Source organism: Microcebus murinus, chromosome 6 (genome assembly GCF_040939455.1).
Source record: "Microcebus murinus isolate Inina chromosome 6, M.murinus_Inina_mat1.0, whole genome shotgun sequence".
Classification (NCBI taxonomy): Eukaryota; Metazoa; Chordata; class Mammalia; order Primates; family Cheirogaleidae; genus Microcebus; species Microcebus murinus.
This window is the reverse complement of record NC_134109.1, coordinates 43,704,156-43,715,562: the sequence shown is the minus strand read 5'-3', so window position 1 is coordinate 43,715,562 and position 11,407 is coordinate 43,704,156. Positions and strand designations below refer to the sequence as shown.

At 40.8% G+C, this 11,407-nt stretch overlaps 1 pseudogene; it reads right to left on the bottom strand.

Moving 5' to 3' along the window:
- Positions 1-944: 944 nt before the first annotated feature.
- LOC105867628 (large ribosomal subunit protein uL30-like) lies at positions 945-4,963 on the bottom strand (annotated as a pseudogene).
- Between the last annotated feature and the right edge of the window lie 6,444 nt (positions 4,964-11,407).

Below are 11,407 nucleotides of genomic sequence, written 5' to 3'. Positions count from 1 at the left end.
GGGTACAATGAACACTATTCAGGTGATGGGCACACTGAAAGCCCCAACTTAAGCATTACAAAAAGCATCCATGTAGGGCCAGGCGCGGTGGCTCACACCTGTAATCCTAGCACTCTGGGAGGCCGAGGTGGGCAGATCATTTGAGCTCAGGAGTTTGAGACCAGCCTGGGCAAAAGTGAGACCCCATCTCTACTAAAAATAGAAAGAAATTAATTGGCCAACTAAAAATATTTAGAAAACATTAGCTGGGCATGGTGGCACATGCCTGTAGTCCCAGCTACCCGGGAGGCTGAGGAAGAAGGGTTGCTTGAGCCCAGGAGTTTGAGGTTACTATGAGCTAGGCTGACGCCCGGGCAACAGAGTGAGACTCTGTCTTAAAAAAAAAAAAAAAGTATCCATGTAACAAAAACATTTGTACCCCCTTAATATTTTGAAATTAAAAAATAAAATAAAGTGATATAAGAAAACCACAGGCATTAATATTTTAACAAAAATTGAAAAAAGAAACACAAGAGAATCCTCCTTCATCTTTTACTACCCCACTTTAAAGACAGTGTCACTAAGATGATGTTTGTCAGGATCTACAGATAAGCAAATTACTCACTTTAAAGAGACTTTTCCTTATTCTATACTTAGATAAAAATCTAAAGCACATGGGTATCACAAGCATGTGACCTTATGTGAGTTATTCAGCCTCTCTAAACTCAGCCTCCTTATCTGTAAAACGGGGATAATAGAACCCTGTTCAAACAGATCTGAGATCATGGCCTGTTACATGCTAAGCAATCAGTCAATGCTATTGATAATTAAAGTACATGTCTTAAATAACATTCATTTTTGGTGAAAACAAATGAAAGTGCTGAACTTTTATCAGGGATATCAAATTAAGTTATACTCTTGGCAATGTGTAGGGGGCAGCCTAAAGAAATATAAGTCATGTACGATCAGTGGAAAATGTTATCTCCTGATTCAGCAGTGCCAAGCTTGCCTTTGTCAGGGACTGCCAGCCTCCGTCTCTGGTAGAGCCCCAGACAGACAGCACAGCGACTCTCTGCACCCGCCGTGGTCTGCACCGCCTCCAGGCAAGCGTGGCTTGCCTGCACCTCGCAGTTGTCAAGCAAATCTCCAAGCTCCATCAGACAACACACAGATGGTTTCCTGCAAAGAGCAGGACATTTCGTTTTTCTTTAGCCCTCAAATGTCTAAATGTTATTCCAAAGTTTTGTAATGAATCCCACGTTTCTAATTTACAGTAAGCTATTTTTCAAAGATGCTGAAATGCCGAGTACAGATGGGGAAGAAAAACGTCTGAGATTCTAGATTTTCCAGGGTCTTAAAAAAAAAAATCTATTTTATAATCTCAGATTTAAAGACGATTTGCAAAATAGTCAAAGAATTCCCGTACACCCTTTAACCAGATCCCCTAAACATTAATGTTTGCTTCATCATTCACACTGTCTCACTGCCGTAAGTCAATCAGCACTGTGTGTGAGTTCAATGTTTCTTTACAACCTCTTCTTCATGTGAACTGGGGTGTTCTCTGCTGTACTTGTTTCCTGTAATTTGCAATCTCATATAAGCTTTAAGATATATCTGCACCTGTACACATTCATAATTAATGAAAGTGATACACATATACGGTCAGAAAAAAATCAAATAGAAAAATCGAGCTAATAATGGAAAGCCACAATTCCACCTTTGGCTCTACTCCTCTGAGATACTTACTTTTTTTTTTTTTGAGACAGAGTCTTGCTCTGTTGCCTGGACTAGAGTACAGTAGCTTCATCATAGCTCACTGCAGCCCCCAACTCCTGGGCTAAAGTGATTCTCCTGCCTTAGCCTTCCCAAGTAGTTGGGAATACAGGTGCATGCCACTATGTATGCCTGGCTAATTTTTCTATAGAGATGGGGTCTTGCTATGTTGCCCAGGCTGGTCTCAAACTCCCAGCCTCAAGTGATCCTCCTGCCTTGGCCTCCCAAAGTGCTGGGATTATGGATGTGAGCCACTGCACCCAGGCCAAGGCAATTGTCTTTTGACCAACCCTTTCTGCTTTAGATTCTTCCAGTAGTGAGCACATCTCTAAATAATGTGTTCCGACTGCTATTTCTTTACTCATCGTCTTTGTACATTTACTTTTAACTTACTGCTTTGAAAGACGTTAGTCCATTTACCACCACCACCACCCCCATAGTGACATCACTATTCTTAGTTCTTCTACTGGTCACCTTTGCATCTTCACACAGCATACTTAAGTCTGGACTTTTTTCTGGCCACTCTAGAAAGTGAGCAGAGGACATCAGCACACCAGTTCCTTATCCTCCTCCCCTCTTGTAAAGGCTGCGCCTTTACTTTCACATAAGCCATTTACAACATTTTCATTCTCTTCTATATCCACCATTGAAATGTCCCTGATCTGTTCCTCTTAAAGCATGGAAGGCCAGTGGGAAGATTTTTCCTTTCTGTGACTCCGTGCCTCGGGGGTCCCTGCAGAGCGAGCAGCACGGGAGGATTCCTTCTCCAGAGGGCTGGGTTGTGAGCACCCGTGTGAAATTGAAATGGCGATTCTGCTTTCCCTCCACCCTCCTGAGTCAAACCTTCATGCGACTCCAAGTTCCCAGTGCTGCCTGGTCCCTCGGTGTCCTGGCATCCCTGTTCACCTCCTTGTCAGACTTTGTGGGCATGCAGGACCCCGAAATGCCAGAATATGCTGCTTTTGTTCTCCCTGGAAAACTTGCTCATTCTCTTTAGCTCAGACGCCTTTCATTTTAATTAGCTGCTAAGAGTCAAACAAAATTGGGATATTTCACGAAAATTCCACATTTCTGTCTTTTTGAAAATTTTAAGGTGGAGTAACTCTGGACTTGAATTCTGTGGCAATAGGCTCTCTGGACACTGTGCATAATGGGTCTTCAGCCCGGAAATTAATCTCCGTGGCTACAGCCCCGGTTCTCACTCCTGACCCAGTCTACAGTCCCTCCCACACACTGGGCTTTTCCTCTCCTGGGGCCCCGACTTATTTATTCGTCCCTGCAGCTCACTCAACTTGTGGTCCTCCGACCAGGACAGCCCCAGTGGCATCCCCTGGGAGCTTGTTAGAAATGCAGAATTTCCTGCCCCACTCTAGACCTAGTAATCCGCATTTTAACAAGATCCCCAGGTGACTTGTGTGCCTGTGAACATTTGAGGCTGGTCTCAGCTGCAGCCTCCCTGCCTCGCTTCATTGAGCATATTTCTTTCTGTCTTCCTAAATTTACTGGAATTCTTTCATGCATGCATGTCGCCCACCCGCTTCACTTCATCATTGATTTTTGTGGATTTATTTCCTTTTTATTTTCATTTTGTTTCCGTTATTTAATGGGGTCTCCAGAGCCCCAAAGGAAAACATTTTGTGTGGTCAGTAATTCAGCAAGTGATTTGCCAGTTTTCAGAGTCAGGCTTAAAACTCTAGAGTAATAGAAATTTTTACCCTGCCCTGTTTTTGTTTTGTTTTGTTGGCTTGCTTGTGTGTATTTTGCAGTTTTCCTCCTAATAAAAACACAGATGTGAGAGGGGATGGCAGACACTTACCATCTTAAGGGAACAATTCCTCATGCAGAAGTCTCCTGATGCCTTTTGGTTAATTTACACCTGAAAAACTCAGAAATGGGCTGCCTGTTAAGACCAGACCGGAAGCCACCATTTTGCCAGAAATACCAGCATTATGAAAGCAAATTGAAAATTGTAATAAAGACAAAGGGAATGGAACAGCTCAGCAGAGGGGTGCAAAACCATGTTTCTTTGTTGTCCTGGCTATATTTTTATTTTTAGCATCACAACTGCTACTGTACATTTGTTCCAGCCAGTCATCCAAGTATTTGTGGAAATTAACTGCAATGTTATGAGTGCTTCACAGATGGATGAACCAAAGCTGATGAGAAAACAAACTGGTTCTGATCTTTTCACCATTTGGGGGCTCTGAGTTTTATCTAACTGAAATTAAATATGTTTTCAATCAGTAACTGTACCATGTAGAATTTTTTTCCCCTACTAGAAATGTAATACCCATCTAAATGTGGCTTAAACCTGCAGTCCTTTGTTTTCTCCAATTTGAAAGCAGTCATTGTTTGTTAACTGACCAGATTACAAAAATAATCATGGTAGCTACCTAAAATGAACTAAGGTATCTAAGAATGGGCTTATTATTATATACTTATTCTAATAAGTCTATTGATCTGGTCTTCCCTGTTGCCAGCATCTCACCTTCTACAAATGGGTTGTGTTTTTCTTCATTCCACCCCGTGGAGATGATAACTTGAAGGGCCACAGGAGGTTATTTGCTGCTGCTGCTTCTTTTTTTTTTTTTTATTTCTGCATAGTAGGTTATTTGCTTCTTTAAAGCGTTTTCCAACAGCACAGATCTCATAATCAGATCTTCCATGCAGATGCTGCCATATTTACCAAGAGATTGAGCAATCAAAGTGTTATTTGTCAACACAGTTCACTTGTTGATTTTGCCATAACCACGCTTGTAGATTAGTTCATTTACTGACTTCAGGTGTAGGTACTCCCATGCACTGTATGGTTCTACAGTCCTCAACATGTTAATTGAAACCTTGCTGGGCTTAACAAAGGATCCATTGAAGATCTGGGGAAAGCGAAGAAGCCCTAACACCCTTTGGACCTTTGAGCTCACACCACTGATACCTCTGATCCTGATGACAAACACCAATTTGGGTTCTGCAGATCCATAGAAGCTTCCAGCTTTCCTTGCCATCCTCGCCATTCAAACCTCAGTTCTGTACGTCTACTTGTATTCCTTGTGATAATGCTTAGCTTTTTCATTAATAAGCTTCCTCCTTGCCTTTCGAAGCATCTTTTGGGTAAATCTTTTCTCAGGCATTTGATCTTCAGCTCTGAGAAATTCCTTCACTTTTTCTTGGCACAGCAGGAAGCTTCTTTTTTTTTCTTTTCTGTACCCTTCATGGTTCCAGCCGGAAAAGAGGAAAGCCTGTAGTTCTTAAAATTGGCTGCATGTTGGAACCACTCAGCAAGCTTAGCTCCCACCAGGTGAGATCTGATTTCATTGGTTTGGGGTATGGCCTGGCCATTAGAGTGGTTCTCATGGGCAAGGCTGAGAACCACTGGCTTAACCACAAGTCTGGAGGTGGTGTTGCAGGCATGGCTTGGAACTCAGTAATGCCATCAAGGACTTAAGTTTTTAACAACTTTCTCCCTGGTTATTCTCAGCCTGTTGTCAATTTCTCCACGTTGACAAAGATGACTGCTATAGCTCTGAGCATAAGGGGTTCAAATATAGCAGGGAAAGTGAGCACTTCCTCCTCGTAGTGTCTTTCTAGGTCAGCAAGGAAGCCCCCATGAGATTTCTTTTTATCACATTGTCTAGAATGAGGCCACCCATAGACCCATTGCTGGCAAAGAGGAATGGGATTGCCACAATTGACTCATGTCAACTGCCTCGTTGCTGTTACAAAACAAAATGAGGGTTCCATTAAACTAAGTAAAAAGAGGGAAATGATAAGCAACAGTATCTGTCTCTATAACCTTCTTATCCAAAAAATAAAATAAAATAACAAAAACTCATTATTAACCATCAGGCTCCATTGGAACAGATTTTAGGGTTTTTTGGGGGTGGGGGAGGAGGGTTTGAGACAGGGTCACCCAGGCTGGAGTGTAGTGGCCCCATCATAGCTCACTGTAACCTCAAATACCTGAGCTCAAGAGATCCTCCTGCCTCAGCCTCCCAAGTAGCTGGGACTACAGGTGCATGCCACCACTCCTGGCTAATTTTTTTACTTTTTATATACACAGAGTCTCAATATGTTGCCCAGGCTGGTATCAAACTGCTGGCCTCAAGTGATCCTGTCACCTTGGCCTGGGAATACAGACGTGAGCCACCATGCCTGGCTGATTTTAGTTTTTTGTTTTCTTTTTGGAGCATTTCTATTTGTAAAGAATAGCACTTTATGAGTTTAATTCATTCTTAGAGTTCTTCTAAAGAATGAAGAGAAATTTACTTCAAAAAATAGAACAAAATTCATTTTATTTGGCAATTACCCTATGGGTCCATGGATGCTTTTATAGATCCAACATATAGTATGAGATCTTACTAATCTTATTTTTCCTACTTCACATTTTGCTATTTCATGATTTAAGTAATTCTTTCATCATCATCTTCAATTTTTCCCAGCTATATTTTTAACATGATTGAATTATAAGAAAATTTGGTTTTCTTGTTGCATTGCCCAAAGTATTACATCATTTTTCAGGAAAGTATAAAAGATGACTGGAGAAACTATCTTTATACTTTGCTTTAAGATTTAATGGAACAAGTTGAAAAATTCAGAATTTTTCATTTTCCATCCGAGGTGGCAAGGAGAAGATAATTGACAGAGGTAGACATTTCAGAATTATTAGATGACTCAAAATTATTAAACGAATCAGAAGATGAATCTTTATTTGTAAAGAGACAACAGCACTCCTGAACCAATGATGATGGTAGAATTGATCATATAAGTGAAATCTTAGATTATAAATTTTCAGATGATGGTATCCTAGATGAATTTTCTCAAACTCAAGAATAAATAAATAAGAGACCTGTGTATTTCTAAGGACAAAAGGAAATGTAGTATTTTCACCCAATAGTCATTCAATGGAAAAGACTCTATCATACAATATTTTGAGACAAGGCCGGGCGCAGTGGCTCACGCCTGTAATCCTAGTATTCTGGGAGGCCGAGGTGGGCGGATGGCTCGAGGTCAGGAGTTCGAAACCAGTCTGAGCAACAGCCAGACCCTGTCTCTAATAAAAATAGAAAGAAATTAATTGGCCAACTAAAAATATGTAGAAAAATTAGCAGGGCATGCTAAGGCATGCCTGTAGTCCCAGCTACTCAGGAGACTGAGACGGAGGATTGCTTGAGCCCAGGAGTTTGAGGTTGCTGTGAGCTAGGCTGACGCCACGGCACTCTAGCCTGGGCAACAGAGTGAGACTGTGTCTCAAAAAAAAGGGAATATATCATAGCACCCTTTAATCTTTTTTTAGCGTTTGTGCACCAATATTTACTTGAAACACAGGTGTGCTCCAATACCTATGAAAAGGGAGGGGAAAAAACAGAAAAAGGTGTACTATGTTTAAATTCTTGCTAATATTTCTAATAGTTCTTTTCTTACTATCCCTTTATTCTTCTGAAAATTAAACTTAAAAGGACTGCAAAATGGTGATGACTATTTTTCTCGGTTTACTGACAAAGATCACTCAGATTACTCAGTTGTGAACTCAGAATCTTCCATCAGTGTCAATAAGAGAAATACATTGATTACCTTGTTTAGGATAGGCACTGTGCCAGGCTCCTAAGACACAAAAAACCACATCTGTTCCCGAAGAGCTTATAACCATGCTAAGGGAGTCAGGAATATAAATTCTCTCCCATTAGCTACAAATGCCACATTAGGGTTTTTCATTGCCAGGTGTAGGATATCCCCAGCAACTGTTTCCCCTGCCCCAGCCTGTTGCAATGTTACTATCTTCTACAACTATAGTACAATATCAAAACAAAGAAATTGACATTGGTACAATCCATAGAACTTATTCCCATTTTACCAGTACAGACCCATTTGCGTGTGTGTATGTGTGTGCATGTGTAGCTCTACACAATTTTATCACATGTATAGCCTTGTGAAACCACCAGCACAACCAAGATACTCAACTGCACCATCATCACAAGACTCCCTCTTATATCTTATAGCCACGTCCGTTCTCCCTTCACCTTTAACTTTGGTAACCACTAATCTGTTCCCCATCACTATAATTATGTTATTTCATGAATGTTGTACGAATGGAATGGTATAGTTTATATCCTTTCGAGATTGGCTTTTTTCACTCAGCATAATTTCCTTGAAGTCAATGCAATGTATTGAGTGTATCAGAAGTTTATTCCTTTTTGTTGCTCAGTCGTAAACCGTGGTATGGATGTATCATGGTTTAACCATTAACCCCTTGAGGGACATTTGGGTAGTTTCCAGTTTTGGACTATCGTGAATAAAGCTGCTATGAACAGTCATGTACATGTTTCTGTGTGAAAAATAAGTTTCCTTTCTCTGGGATATATACCTAAGAGGGCAATTGCTGAGTCATATGGTAAGTTCATTCTAGTTTTGAAAGAAACTGCCAAACTATTTCCCAGAGTGGCTGTATGATTTTACATTCCTACCAGCAATATATATGATTAAAGTTTCTGTACATTTGGTGTTATCACTATTTTTTATTTTGGCTATTCTGATAGGCATGTAGTAATATCTTATTGTGGTTTTAATTTGCATCTCTGTAATGCCTAATGATATTGAACATCTTTTCATGCTTTTATGTGCTATGTGTATATCCTCTTACCAGATGTCTATGTCTTTATGTGTCTATATTCAATTTTCTAATTGGATTGTGTGGTTTTGTTTTTTTTTTTTTGAGACAGAGTCTCACTCTGTTGCCTGGGCTAGAGTGCTGTGGCGTCAGCCTAGCTCACAGCAACCTCAAACTCCTGAGCTCAAGGAATCCCTCTGCCTCAGCCTCCCGAGTAGCTGGAACTACAGGCATGTGCCACCAGGCCTGGCTAATTTTTTCTACATATTTTTAGTTGGCCAATTAATTTCTTTCTATTTTTGGTAGAGATGGGGTCTCACTCTTGTTTTTTGTTTTTTTGAGACAGTCTCACTTTGTTGCCCAGGCTAGAGTGAGTGCCGTGGCATCAGCCTAGCTCACAGCAACCTTAAACTCCTGGGCTCAAGCAATCCTGCTGCCTCAGCCTCCCGAGTAGCTGGGACTACAGGCATGCGCCACCATGCCCAGCTAATGTTTTCTATATATATTAGTTGGCCAATTCATTTCTTTCTATTTATAGTAGAGACGGGGGTCTCACTCTTGCTCAGGCTGGTTTCGAACTCCTGAACTTGAGCAATGCACCCGCCTCAGCCTCCCAGAGTGCTAGGATTACAGGCCTGTGCCACTGCGCCTGGCCAGGATTATATGTTTTTGGTTTTGGTTTTTTATGTTGGCTTTGAGAGTTCCTTATATATTCTAGATATACCCAGCTACTATTTTTAATCAGCTGCTATAACATTTAATTTGAAGGGGAAATGATGTCATGAAGAGTTTCTATCTCGCTGAACCACATTAATACTCCTCCCTCTTTGGGAGGAGTATTAACATGGGTAATACTCCATCAGTATCAACTCCACTCCAGCTGTCCTCAGAGAAGAACACACTTTGTGGAGGAGGAGGCAGTTGCAATCTTGGGCAAAACATTCAATTCACCATCATTCCCTCCACACTATTCTTCAAGAATTAGAATGCCAGCTTTTCATCCTTCTTTCTCTAGGTTTTTTGTTATCAGTCACAAAAGCAGCTGTGATAACATTGATGTGACAGTTTTTCTGTTGTTTTAATTTTTTTCCTACTTTCCCACTTTCACTAGATTGATTCTCTGCTTCCCCACTTTAGCTTTCCCCTGCTGTGGTGATGGCATCACCCTATGTAACCATGCCGTTTAGTCCTTCAGATTAACTGATTTGGCTCCTGTGTCCAAATTCCGAATCTCTGGAAGAGATATGGACCTCCCCAGTATTGGGGATAACCGTACACTTCTAGCAGAGCCACGGCCAGGGCAAGTGATATGTGGGCTATCCTTGTGGGGCTGCGGCCTATGCAGGCTGTCTGAGAAGGTGGTCTGAACAGGGTATCACTGTCATCTTTATTACAAGGATCAGAAAGAATGGAAAGTCAGAGAGGTTAAGCGGTCCAACAGAGTCACATAGCCCCAGTGGTAGACTTGACCATAAACCCCGAGCCTGTCAAGCTCCAAGGTTTTTACTGTGTCGACTATGCTAGTCACCCCACCAGCAGGGTTCCTGCCCTCACAAACCTGGGTCTTCTGATGAGATAAAGAGACACATAAATTCTGACAGAAATATGCAAGGAGAAAAGAGAAGATAGAGAGCTATTAAATTAAATACAATTTACAAGTAAAGGAACAATAGCATTATTCCCTTTTTAAAAAGTTTTGCATGAATTTTCTTACAATCCATGTTTGAAATAAAAAAAAAGTTTTGCAGAAGTTTAAATTTATGCTTATATTATTATCCTCCTCACAAAACTACTTTAGTGTAATTATGAGCCTTTGGGTGACATGGTCCAATGACATACAAAGTTAATTCCACAAAGTGATAGAAAAAACACAGGGTGGCACAAATCTCTCTGAATAAGACACATACTTCTACGCAAGAATACTTTAATTTTGTGCTTTAATCAGCATTAACTGACTTTCTAATGTTAAACCAACCTGTGTTCTTAGGATTAAGCCAATGGGGTAGCTAAATTGTATCTTGTATATTTTATACATTGTTGGATCTAGCCTACTAAATTTTTACTTAAGATTTTTCATCTATGTTCATGAATAGGATTGGATTATAATTTGCCTTTCTTGAACTAATCTTGTTTTTTTGGTTTTTTTTTTAGTCTCACTCTGTTGTTCAGGCTGGAACCTTGAACACCTGGGCTCAAATGATCCTCCTGCCTCAGCCTTCTGGGTGGTAGGGACTACAGGTGTGAGCCACCACATCCCAATTTTTTTTTTTTTTTTTTTGAGACAGAGTCTCACTTTGTTGTCCAGGCTAGAGTGAGTGCCGTGGCATCAGCCTAGCTCACAGCAACCTCAAACTCCTGGGCTCGAGTGATCCTTCTGCCTCAGCCTCCCAGGTAGCTGGGACTACAGGCATGCGCCACCATGCCCGGCTAATTTTTTTTATATATATATCAGTTGGCCAATTAATTTCTTTCTGTTTATAGTAGAGACGGGGTCTCGCTCTTGCTCAGGCTGGTTTTGAACTCCTGACCTTGAGCAATCCGCCCGCCTCGGCCTCCCAAGACACATCCCAATTTTTCTATTTTTTTGTAGAGACGGGGTCTCGCTCTTGCTTAGGCTGGTCTCGAACTCCTGGCCTCAAGTAATCCTCCCACCTCAGCCTCCCAAAGTGCTAGGATTACAGGTATGAGCCACTGCACCTGGTCCCCTGTCAGGTTTTGATTTCAAGATTATGACAGCCATCATACTCAATACTTGTATTAAACTGTTATTTTTACTTGACTGTTTGACAGAACTTGACCCTAAACTATCCTGGTGTTTTCTTTTTGAGGATTCTAAATATAGATTAATTTTTAAAATTTGTTATAGACTATTCAGTTTCTTCTTGTCAGTTTTTTAAACAACAGACATAATTCACATACCATATCTTCACCCATTAAAGTGTACAATTCAATTTTAGTTAGTTCACAAAATTGTGCAACCACCACCACTATCTAAAAACAGATTCCAGAAAATTTTCATCACTCCACAAGAAACCCTGTAGCCAGTATCTATCA